The sequence below is a fragment of the Myotis yumanensis genome, unplaced genomic scaffold (assembly GCF_028538775.1).
Source record: "Myotis yumanensis isolate MYYU_CA2020_CCGP unplaced genomic scaffold, mMyoYum1.0.hap1 SCAF_3, whole genome shotgun sequence".
NCBI lineage: Eukaryota > Metazoa > Chordata > Mammalia > Chiroptera > Vespertilionidae > Myotis > Myotis yumanensis.
Window position 1 is genome coordinate 49,122,293 of NW_027223754.1, and position 11,753 is coordinate 49,134,045.

Below are 11,753 nucleotides of genomic sequence, written 5' to 3' on the forward strand. Positions count from 1 at the left end.
GTTGAGTTACATAAAAATTTCTGATCCTCCTCTGTAGAAAAATCACCTTTTTCATGAGAGTATACATTCAGAGATGCATTTAGCATTGTTAGAGTAGGTAGGTAGATAGATATGAGCTGAGCAGAGAAAGGGCAAAAGGACCCCTCCCCCCGCAAAAAAAAAAAATACTTAAATAAACAAGGGAAAGGGAGAAGAGAAAACGAAAACCGCCATCAAAGTTAGACAAACACTGAGAAAAGGAAATGCAATAAAAACGACTCCCAAAGGGACAAAAGGACAAAATCTTACAAGACACCTGCAGACACACGAAATTCTAAGAAGCTCCCAGTTAAGCAGACCCAGGACATTCTAGGGAGCCCGCCCCCTACAGGACGAAGGGTGCAGGGAGAGTAGGACAAAGCGTGGGAAGGGCAAGAATGACACAAAAGCCAGAACCGAGAGTAGACCTAGACCCATTCGGGCCACCCCCCAGAGTCCCTCGGAGGTACTTCCGCTTGAATGAAGCTCTGGCACTTGCAATTTCTTGTCTCTCGTGTTGAAATCTTTCCTCGGGGAGACAAGGACCTGGTCTTGCTGATCCCCAGCGCCAGACACCAGGAAGCTAATGAAGCTAAAGATTCACAGCGAATCATGGAATAGGTCTTTCGGAATGTATTCGCTTTGCTTTTTAGAATACTCGTGTAAACTTTGTAAAATTAACAGGGTGTTGTGTTACTCTGTCCCTGCACCTCCAAGAGACTTAGTTCACTAGCATGCGCGTGTATGCAGGTATTTTTGTTATAAATGCGTAGAGAAGGGGAGTAGGGAGTACATTTAACTAAACTTTCATGAGGGATGTTCAAACAGTTATGGTCCTGTCCACTCATAAGTATTATGAGAACCCTTAGTTTGGAAGCGGCTTCTAGGAGTCAGGATAAGTTAGTTGCAGATATATTTATTCATAAACTTTCTAATTCATTGAAGAGTTATTTGTTGAGTACCTGTTATGGGTCAGAAACTGTGCTAGGAACCAGGAATACAATAATAAATGAAATGTAACCCTGCACTGACATTTCTTGCTTTATTTTTTATAACAGTATCTTCACTCACTCTGCTCTAAATTTATGAAACTTTCTTCCTATTGTCATTCTAGTGGCACTGATGCTTTCTTGGTATCATGGCCTCCGTATAGGCACAGAGGAAGTGTTCACTATTTGAGTGTAGTCTATAGCAGGCAGCAATGGAAGTATGTACATGTGGAGAATAAAAGATCTTTCAAAGAATTATCTCTACAGTATATCTAAAGAAAATATTTCAAATTATCTTCATAAAATGAGGTGATCAAGGAGTAGTCACACAAATAATATATAGGGGGAAATATCGAGGTGTCAGAGAGTAAATTATAAAGAGTATAATGGCATTTTCTCTGGATTTTATATTCTTGGTAATTCCCAATTTTATTTTTTTTCATTTTTTTATTTTTCTTTTCTCTTTATTGATTAAGGTATTACATATGTGTCCTTATCCCTACATTGCCCCCCCACCCCACCCCCCTCACTCATGCCCTCACCCCCCTGGTGTCTCTGTCCATTGGTGAGGCTTATATGCATGCATACAAGTCCTTTGGTTGATCTCTCTCCCTTACCCCCACCCTCCCCTACCTTCCCTCTGAGGTAGGATGGTATGACCGATGCTTCTCTGTCTCTGGATCTGTTTTTATTCATCAGTTTATGTTGTTCATTATATTCCACAAATGAGTGAGATCATGTGATATTTATCTTTCTCTGACTGGCTTATGTTGCTTAGCATAATGCTCTCCAGTTCCATCCATGCTGGGTAATTCCCAGTTTTATTAGCTTTATTGTAATTTTCCTCATTCTAAATAAATATCAATGTGCATATCCAACAATATTTACCATATGTATCCTTTATTTTAAATTGCATAAGCTTCAAGGCCCACAAAACCTGGATCTACCTGTGGCTATATTAATGTAGGATTGCATTGTTTAAATGGTATTTTACATATAGTTTCTAAACTATTGCTTTTTCAAATGCATTTTGTACACCTGCATTTTGCATCTGAATATGAAATTAAGGTTCAGATATTTAAAGACATTTATCCCTTAGGGTCATTCAAAGGAACTGATTGTCTTGCCACTCTAGCCCATGTACAAAAATTTTCCCTATTCATACTATGAAAAAGGCCAAACCAGTTTACTAAGTCTTGCAGAGCTGGGCTATTTATTTTTCAAACACATTTTTCAAATGATGAAAATGTTTTTGTATGGTATTACCTTGACATTCCAACATATTTCTGAGAGAGCGCAAAATGGACCTATTATAGCATGTTTAATGACTTGCCTAATGTCATGGATATGCTTAATTTTGACTAGAATCTTAGTGTACTTTAAAAAAACAAAAACAAACTCATACAGAATTCTTTCACAAGCTAATGATATGCTCCTTGAGAAAAAAAAAAAGGACAATGTACACTCAATGAATTTTCAAGTATTTGCCAGTATGCAATTAGAATTTACCAACAAAAGTGCAGTTGTTTCTATCATAATTTGACACTGTATCTTTGTATTTCTAAAGTAAGATTTCAATGTTTTTTAATCACAAAGGGTGGGAGTGAGGATTAAGGCAGTGAATGAGAAAATCAGAAAGCTCATTGTACATTCAAGAATACTGTATTTCTGACCTTGCCAGTTTGGCTCAGTGGATAGAGAGTCAGCCTGCTGACTGAAGGGTCCAGGTTTGATTCTGGTCAAGGGCACATGCCCGGGTTTGCAGGCTCGATCCCCAGGAGAAGGCGTGCAGGAGGCAGCAGTTCAATGATTCTCTCTCATGATGTTTCAATCTCTCCCCTTTATTCCTCTCTAAAATAAAATATATATATATATATATATATATATATATATATATATGTAAAACAAACAAAAAAAAACCCAGCTTTTATTTTAAAAAAAAAGAGTATTTCCTAGACAAGTTTCTATGAGCAACATGTTCTAGTAAGCTCTAAAGTAAAATTTGCATTTATGTAAACGTAGGATAGAGGAAAAAGTGATATTCAAAAGTAAATTCAGGTTTAAAAAGGAGAAACTTTTCCTCCCCTAATGTTTTCTGAAAAGTATACTGCTATTTACAGACTAACCTGGGAATTTTTATTCAAGCAGCTTGCATTAACTAGCCACCATCAGTGTAATAAGAGTTGCTTTTACCTGAGGTGTGTGTTACAAAGCTGGCTGACATCTCTCTCTCTCCCAATTTTTTTTTTGGGAGGCAACCAAAATTTTTGGTGGCCTTGTTTCGGCAAGGCTTACTTTCACGTGTCTGAAAAAAAGAAATGAAAATTCCTGGAGTAACATTTTAATGTCTTTAATCATAGGGGGGAGAAATGCTAATTTAAAGTGTTTTTTCAACACCCCCACTAGAGTGCAGAAGACCTCGTTAGGGTAGGTAGGGGCTGGAACAAGGGGGGTAGACTGGGTTGGGTTGCGGGGGTGGTATCTGTAATACTATCAGCAATTTAAAAAAACAAAACTTTTTTTTTAAGTATTATTTCCTAGACAAGGTTTTTATGGGCAGCTTGTTCCAGTGAAATTTGCATATTATGTAAATAATGCTGACGGGAAAATGATAATCCAAGAATAAAAAGGGCAAACTTAAAATTTTCTTCCATTTATTTCCTGAAAATTGGACTGCTATTTACAGAGAAACCTGGAAGTTTTTATTCAAGCACTGAATTTTGGTATCAAGTAACCACCATCACACTGTAATAGGAGTTGCTTTTACCCGAGGGGTGAATTACAAGTCCTTCTCTATGTTTCTCTCTCTCCCAATTTTTTTTTTGGGAGGCAACCAAAATTTTTGGTGGCCTTGTTTCGGCAAGGCTTACTTTTAAGTGTCCAAAAAAAGACAAGTGAGAACTTTGGAGTAATATCGCTTTAACGTTTTTAGTTACAAGAACCAGAATGTTTAATATTTTAACACCAATACTACAGTGCAGAATATTTCGTTAGGGTAGGGGCTGGAAAAAGCGGGGTAGAACTGGGAGGTAGCTGTAATACAATCAGCAATTTAAAAAAAAAAAAAACTTTTTTTAAAAGAATTATTTTCTAGACAACGTTTCTATGGGCGGCTTGTTCTAGTAAAATTTGCATATTATGTAAATAATGCTGACGGGAAAATGATAATCCAAGAATAAAAAGGACAAAATTAAAGTTTTCTTCCATTAATTTCCTGAAAATTGGACTGGTATTTACAGAGTAACCTGGAAGCTTTTATTCAGGCACTGAATTTTGGTATCAAGTAACCACTATTACAGTGTAATAGGAGTCGCTTTTACCCGAGTGCTGAATTACAAAGACTCGTTATGTTTCTCTCTCTCCCAATTTTTTTTTTGGGAGGCAACCAAATTTTTGGTGGCCTTGCTTCGGCAAGGCTTATTTCCTACTGTCTAAAGGAAAGAATTGAAAATTCTTGAAATAGTGTTGTTACGGTGTTAATGTTTTTAGTCGTAAAACACGGAAGTGTTCGTTTAGGTTTTGACACCGGCACTTGGCACCAAAGTGTGTAAAACCTCGTTAGGGGAAAAAGCGGGGTAGAACAGAGAGGTATCTGTAATACTATCAGCAATTAAAAAAAATAAAACCAAAGAATTTGTATGCATGCATATAAATATAAGCGATGGATGTGGACAGCAGCGAGTGAGGATGGGGGTGGGGTGAGGGCAGGATTGGGGAGACGAGAGGACATTGGGAGGATAAGGACACATTTGTAATATCTTAATAAATAAAGGGAAAATAAATTTAAAAAAGAATTATTTCCTAGACAAGGTTTTTGTGGGCAGCTTATTCTAGTAAAATCCAAGGTAAGATTTGCATATTATGTAAATGAGGCTGACGGGAAGACGACAATCCGAGGTTAAAAAGGACAAATTTAAAGGTTTTCTTCCATTTTTTTCCTGAAAATTGGACTGCTATTTAGAGATAAACCTGGTAGGTTTTATTCCAGCGCTGAATTTTGGTATCAAGTAACCACCATCACAGCGTAATAGGAGTTGCTTTTACCCGAGTGTTGAATTACGAAGCAGTTTTGCATCTCTCTCTCTTCCTCCCAATTTTTTTTGGGAGGCAGCTGAAAATTTTTGGTTGGCCTTGCTTTGGCGGGGCTTTCGTATTTTGTTTAAAAAAAAGAATTGGGAAGCTTGGTTTCAGGTTAAGAAGCTCAAGTAAGAGGAAATCAGCAGTAACTAAAAGCTGCTGCATGTTTCGCGGGCTGTGAGGCTGGGGAGTGGGGGGGGAGGGAGGAAATGGCAGACATCTGTAATACTATCGACAGTAAGAAATATTTTTTGAAAAGAAAAATTTTTGAAAAAGCCTTCCTAGACACCATTTTATGAGCAATGTGCTCTAGTAAAACCCAAAGTAGAATCTGCATAGCATGTGAACGCAAAGGCCGATGGGAAAATGATATTCAAGAGGAAGTCCAAGATTAAAAGACAAACTTAAGTTTTCTTCCACTTACATTTGCTGAAAATTAGCTATTTACAGAGCAACCTGGGAAATTTTATTCAAACACTGGACCTTGGCAATGTCAATGAAAAGGGGGTTGCTTTTACCCGAGGTGGGCGGCACGCAGTCTTTCAGTATCTCTCTCTCTTCCTCCCAATTTTTTTTGGGAGGCAGCTGAAATTTTTGGTGGCCTTGCTTCGGTGAGGCTTGCGTATGTTGTTTCAAAACAAAGGCATAAAGGCGCCCTAGTGCCTAACAGGGAGTGGGAACTTAAAACTCTCACCGCGTGTTCCAGGGCACTCCCTAAGGAATGACGGAACAAGGTTGCACACTTACAAAGCGGACGGACACCAGGGAAAGGGGTGAGGGGCGCTGTGAAAGGGAGTAAGAGGAGTGCAGAGGGGAGAGGTGAGCAGGAGCAGGAGCTCGCAGGAGGGGGCTCGCGTGGGAGGATTGGGAGAGATCTGTAACACTATCAACAATAAAAAGTATCTAGCTGGTTTGACTTGGTGGACAGAGCATTGGCCTGGGCCCTGGGGTGTCTGGGAGGCAGCGGATCGATGATTCTCTCTCATCATTGATGTTTCAATCCCTCTCTCCCTTCCTCTCTGAAATCAATAAAAACATTTTATTTAAAAAAAAAAAATACTGCCCTGACTGGTTTGGCTCAGTGGATAGAGCGTCGGCCTGCGGACTCAAGGGTCCCGGGTTCGATTCCGGCCAAGGGCATGTACCTGGGTTGCGGGCACATCCCCAGTAGGAGGTGTGCCAGAGGCAGCTGATCGATGTTTCTCTCTCATCGATGTTTCTAACTCTCTATGCCTCTCCCTTCCTCTCTGTAAAAAATCAATAAAATATATTTAAAAATATATATATATATACTTCCTAGACAAGATTTCATGGTCAACTTCTAGTAAAACCAATGTAAAATTTGCATAGTATGTACATGAATGGTGAGGAAATCCCAGTTTAAAAAGGACAAACTTAAATGTCCTCCCACTTATATTTCTGAAGATTAGACAGCTATTTACAGAGTAACCGGATATTTTTATCCCAGCACTGAACCGTGGCATGAAATAGCCACCGTCAGCGTGAGAGGGGTTGCTTTTATCCGAGGAGGATGTTACAAAGCCAGCGGGCCTCTCTCCCAGTTTTTTTATTGGGTGTGATCAAAGTTTTTGGTGGCCTTGTTCCGGCAAGGCTTCTTTTGCTCAGAAAAAGGACTAAAAGGGTCTCAGTGCTTAGTTATGAGGACCATACCGGAAGTCGAAGTTACTGGTGTTAGTACAATAGTGAGTGATTACAAGGTTGAGGTTAACTTAGAACAGCTCTATCTTTTTAAAACATGAAGACTGGGACAGAAAATAGCTTGTTAACCACAAAAACACCCGGGCAAGGCTGTTGATGTAAATGCAAACGCTAGACCAGGAAATAACATTCAAGTGTGTACCGTGGAGGGGCTCGGTTAAAAAACATATCGTCGGCCTCCCGGTGCTGCCCACAGGCTGCGTCCTCTCACCGATCGCACAGAACTAGGAGCAGAGTAAACCCTCCCACACACACCTGAGCGCAGGCCCTCGGCCTGGTCTGTATTGTGAATGGGGAGGCATTGGGGGAGAAAAAAACACACATATTGTTGGTAAGTAACCACCAAATTCTTGTACTGAAACAGTTGGGTTACTCTGCACCTCGTTCCTCCCTTGACTTACCCACTGGCGTCAAGAAAACACCGGGGCACCCACCGCGCAGCTTAAAACCAAGTGTCACGCCTTAAAGCCCCCGGTGCCCTTTCCCAGTTACACACTCGGAACTTCCCTCCGAAGGGAGGAAACGCCGTCCTGAATCTTGTATTAGTAACTTTCCTAGTGGTTTTTATTTTTCACTTTCAGTTTAACAGCAAAGGAACAAGTCAAACTCAGACGCATAAACACACAAAACATACAAACGCAAGCCTGATCCAGACGGCGGTTAGATCCCAGGCAGCCGAGTCCCCGCTCCGGCCCCTCCAGCTGAGGCACCGCACCATGTGAAGACGAAGATACTTCCGGGATCGAAAGCAAGGGGACTCGCCTTATTTACATACCCACAGTGCACCGCACCAAATCCAAGTTTCTAACGGAGAAACTTAACATTTTTTCCGCTTATATCTTCTGAAAATTAGACTGCCATAACAGAGAAACTGGGCAATGTTTATCCTAGCGCTTATCTTGTCACAGATTAGACTCCGTCAGTGTAATGGGAGTTGCCTTTGCTCGAGACGTGTGTTACAAAGAATACCCACTTCCTCTCTGTCTCTCGCTCCCAACTTTTTTTTGGGAGGCAACCAAGTTTTTGGTGGCCTTGTTTCGACAGGGCTGCTGTGTGTGTGGCATCTAAAAAAAAAGATTACGTTTAGCCAGTTTTCACTTTATAGCTTTCTGTTGCTTTAAAAGCCCCTGCTTCCTGTCAGTGTTGCTGTTGCAGAGAATCCCATGCTTGAGGGTTTTTTTCATCATCTCGCTTTTAGATGATAATAAGAGGGGGTTTTACACTCTTAGACAGCCAATTAGGTTCGGCAAAAGAGAAGGAACTGGACAGATAAGAGAAACTGGTGAAACAAAATTTGGCTCACCTACAGCAGTCTTTGAGAACAGAACTTTGAACCAATTCAACAACCACCAAAAAAAGATGGTTAAGTAAAGTCTGTGAAACCTTGAAAGAACCGCACCTCAATGCATGTTGCTCAGAAAGGATTTTCCTTCCTACCCTGTTTAAAATGTCTTCCTCCCTTTCCTACGCGGTGTGTTCTTCATGCCTCAGCTGTGGAATAGCTCCGCCCTGTGTCTCCTGCCATTTCAGCTGGCGCCTGGCGGCATTTGCTCAGGGGCAGGGAGGTGTGAGGAGCTGGGGGTGTGAAGAAGGGAGGAGCACCTGGGTTTCTTTCCTCCCTCTGTACCTTTGGCTGCATCTCCGGCAGTAGCTGTGTGAGTTGTGTGGCTGTCATTTGTCTTTGTTGGGTCCTCTACACCAGGAATGCCATAGCCTGGAGGGCCTCAACAGTCAGTAGTTGTTGCTCACGGGTCTGAAGCCCGGGCCCATCGAGGCACGGGCAGATGGGGGTCTGGTGAGAGCCTGCTCTTTGGTGCACTTCTTTCTCTTCTCTATTTTGAATGTTTGCTTGGCTTCTCAACTTTGTTTTAATATTCTCATTTCTTTTTTATTTTGCATCATAGTTGGAGATAGTTTCCTTTCACAATGAATTCGGTTTGTCTTTGGAAAGCCGTCCAAAATAATCGTAGATGTCAGAATAAAATATAATTAGTTTTGCCTTCATTTGGCACGTTTGGTTATGATGGTAGAGGTAAATGGGAACAAACATCTTACCTCAGTTGAACCTTTCAGTCTCTGTATTGTTTTGGTTCCTTTTTCATTCTGCTAGTCCTTCAATTTATTTTTTTAGTTCTCATGTAATGAAATGTGTGTATTCACTTTTTTCTCATATTGAAATTTATATTTAAAATAAAATAATCAGCAACCATAGGGATAATGTAGCTGGCATTTTTAATTTTATTTATTTTAAATTACCAGACTCATATATCTGCAATATTTTTACTCAAAAATATTTAAAATCATAAAATTATTTTAAAAACCAACTTACGGTTAATCTTTCAATAAAGACACTTCAAATTTTTCACTTTTTCTGTTGTCTATTTCTAATAAACTAAAAATGTGCAGATTACATTCAGGTGTTCTAATGTTTTAGAGAAGAATGGCATCCACGTGGCTATTTATTTTGAGCCACTGATCACACTAAGGCAATTTACAGATGATATATTCTAATTTTCTGCAACTAGTTTAATAAATAACAACAATACTGGAGTTAATAGTGCTATATATATACTCACTGGATACCTAAACTGCTTATAAACACATACCAGAAAGTAACTAATTAATGCCATTTGTTGATAATGATTTTAATTGCATGTAATAATATACCAAAGTGAATTGCAATATTCATTGTTAACCTTCATTTAATATTGTGTATGTTTACTCTGAAACTTGCCTTAAAGTGGGTTTCTTCTACAACATGAAGGCATTCCACTCTCACACCTTAAATACATGCTGCTAGCCGGAGCTGGTTTGGCTCAGTAGATAGAGAATCGGCCTGCAGACCGAAAGGTCCTTGGTTCGATTCCGCTCAAGGGCATGTACCTGGGTTGCAGGCACATCCCCAATGTTTCTAACTCTCTATCCCTCTCCCTTCCTCCCAGTGAAAAAATCAATAAAACATATTTTTTTAAAAAAAAGATATGCTAAACCTGTGTCTTGTTGTATACGCATATTATTTTGTTTTGTTTGAAAAGCATTGTAGGTCACTGTTTGAGGAGCCAGTTGATGTTGGAAGCTTCCCTCAACAAAGGTTCCACACATCCAGCGCCAGCAGCCCTGGCTTAGCCTCTCCTCTCCTCCAGCCCATTCCCGCTGATGAGCACCACCTGTGATCCTGATCCACAGCAGCAGGCGATGGCTTCCCGTGGATGCTTCCCATTTTAGTCATTATTCCCAAGATAGGCTATTAGATATGCTGTGAACATTTCAGCTGTAAACTTGAAAAAATTAATTCTAATATTTCCTTTGAAATTCATTTGTACCAGGGTGACAGCATACATTAATGTAATTCTCTTTAAAAAAGAAAAGAAAAGAAGGCATAGGCTTATTTTTGGAAAAGTAGTAAAAGTATTTTAGCCGAAACCGGTTTGGCTCAGTGGATAGAGGGTTGGCCTGCGGACTGAAGGGTCCCAGGTTCGATTCCGGTCAAGGGCATGTACCTGGGTTGTGGGCACATCCCCAGTGGGAGATGTGCAGGAGGCAGCTGGTCGATGTTTCTCTCTCATCGATGTTTCTAACTCTCTATCCCTCTCCCTTCCTCTCTGTAAAAATCAATAGAAAATACATTGGAAAAAAAAAAAAAAGAATAGAGCCACAGTTGTTTAATGGTTATTCACCTGACTAACTATACATAAGAGGTTTTCTTACAGACCCTGGGAAACTGGCCGTTCCTGCAAAAAGAAAAACAGAGCTGTAAAAAGATAAGAGACACCTTGGGGCCCAGGTGGGTCCATTGCTCAGTAAAGAAAATACATTATGAGAACAAAGGACAGATAGCTTTGATTTGATTGCTGTGCTGGACCCTGACCCTCTCTGGGAGTTTGCCTCAGGAATGCTGACCATTCTCAGGTGCCAGGAACTGGCAGAGCTGGGGGGTTTTTTGTTTGTTTGTTAGTTTTTAAAATATATTTTTATTGATTTCAGAGAGGAAGGGAGAGGGAGAAAGAGATAGAAACATTGATGATGAGAGAGAATCATCAATCAGCTGCCTCCAGAATGTCCCCTACTGGGGATCAAGTCTACTACCAGGGCATATGCCCTGACCAGAAATGGAACCAGTGACCTCCTGGTTCCTGGGTCCACACTCAACCGCTGAGCTACACTGGGCTGGGCCTGGAGGAGCTGTTTTTAACACCACTGAAGTTTACCTACCTTGTTATAGGACTTCAAGATCTTGGAAGAAGACACACGGACCACAGACCCTGCAGCCATTCTCCCTTGCATACAGCCTCTCTTCCTTATTCCTATACACTCAGCCGCCTAGTGGGAGGTGGGAGGGCAGATTTTCATGGATGACCTGCTGCTCTCCCATATGCTGGCATTATTGGAATAAACGCTCATATATGACTCACCCCTGTCTCTGCTTAATTGGCTCAAGTAGTGACAGGCAGCCCGGATGCATCAGTTGTCTGATTTCAGTTCAAAGTGTATTGTCTTTAATATTACAAAGTTTGCAAACAGACAGTATTTACATGCAATTATATATTGCATTTTAAAAAATGAATTTATAATCTTATGAAAGAATATTCAAAGCAACCACTTTAAATTCTTGTGAATTTAGCATGTATTTAAATTCAGTTAACACACACCCTAAACTTCTCAACCACTGATGAGAGGACTGAATACAGACTCAAAATATTTGAACAATACTGGAAGTTCATACGCTAATTCTATAAATTAATTTGTGCAAGTGATCCAAATAAGATCTTTTAAGGCATTGCTTTGTTTAGTCTTACAATGAAATAAATATAGCCATTAACGATGTTGTAAAAAGTTATGATACACATGTCAAAAGCAAAATTGTTGCTTAAGTAATAAATTCAGCAGAATTTTTTTTTTTCTTCTAAGTGCCTATAATAGGTCTGAATGAAGTAGTCATCCCTTCTAGCT

General features: G+C 40.1%; 1 non-coding gene across 1 annotated transcript; it reads left to right on the top strand.

The window, feature by feature from the left end:
- Positions 1–6,977: 6,977 nt before the first annotated feature.
- On the top strand, positions 6,978–7,107 carry LOC139007900 (small nucleolar RNA SNORA51). The gene has a single exon (XR_011471031.1). It is a non-coding gene; the product is annotated as a small nucleolar RNA SNORA51 (small nucleolar RNA).
- Positions 7,108–11,753: the final 4,646 nt, after the last annotated feature.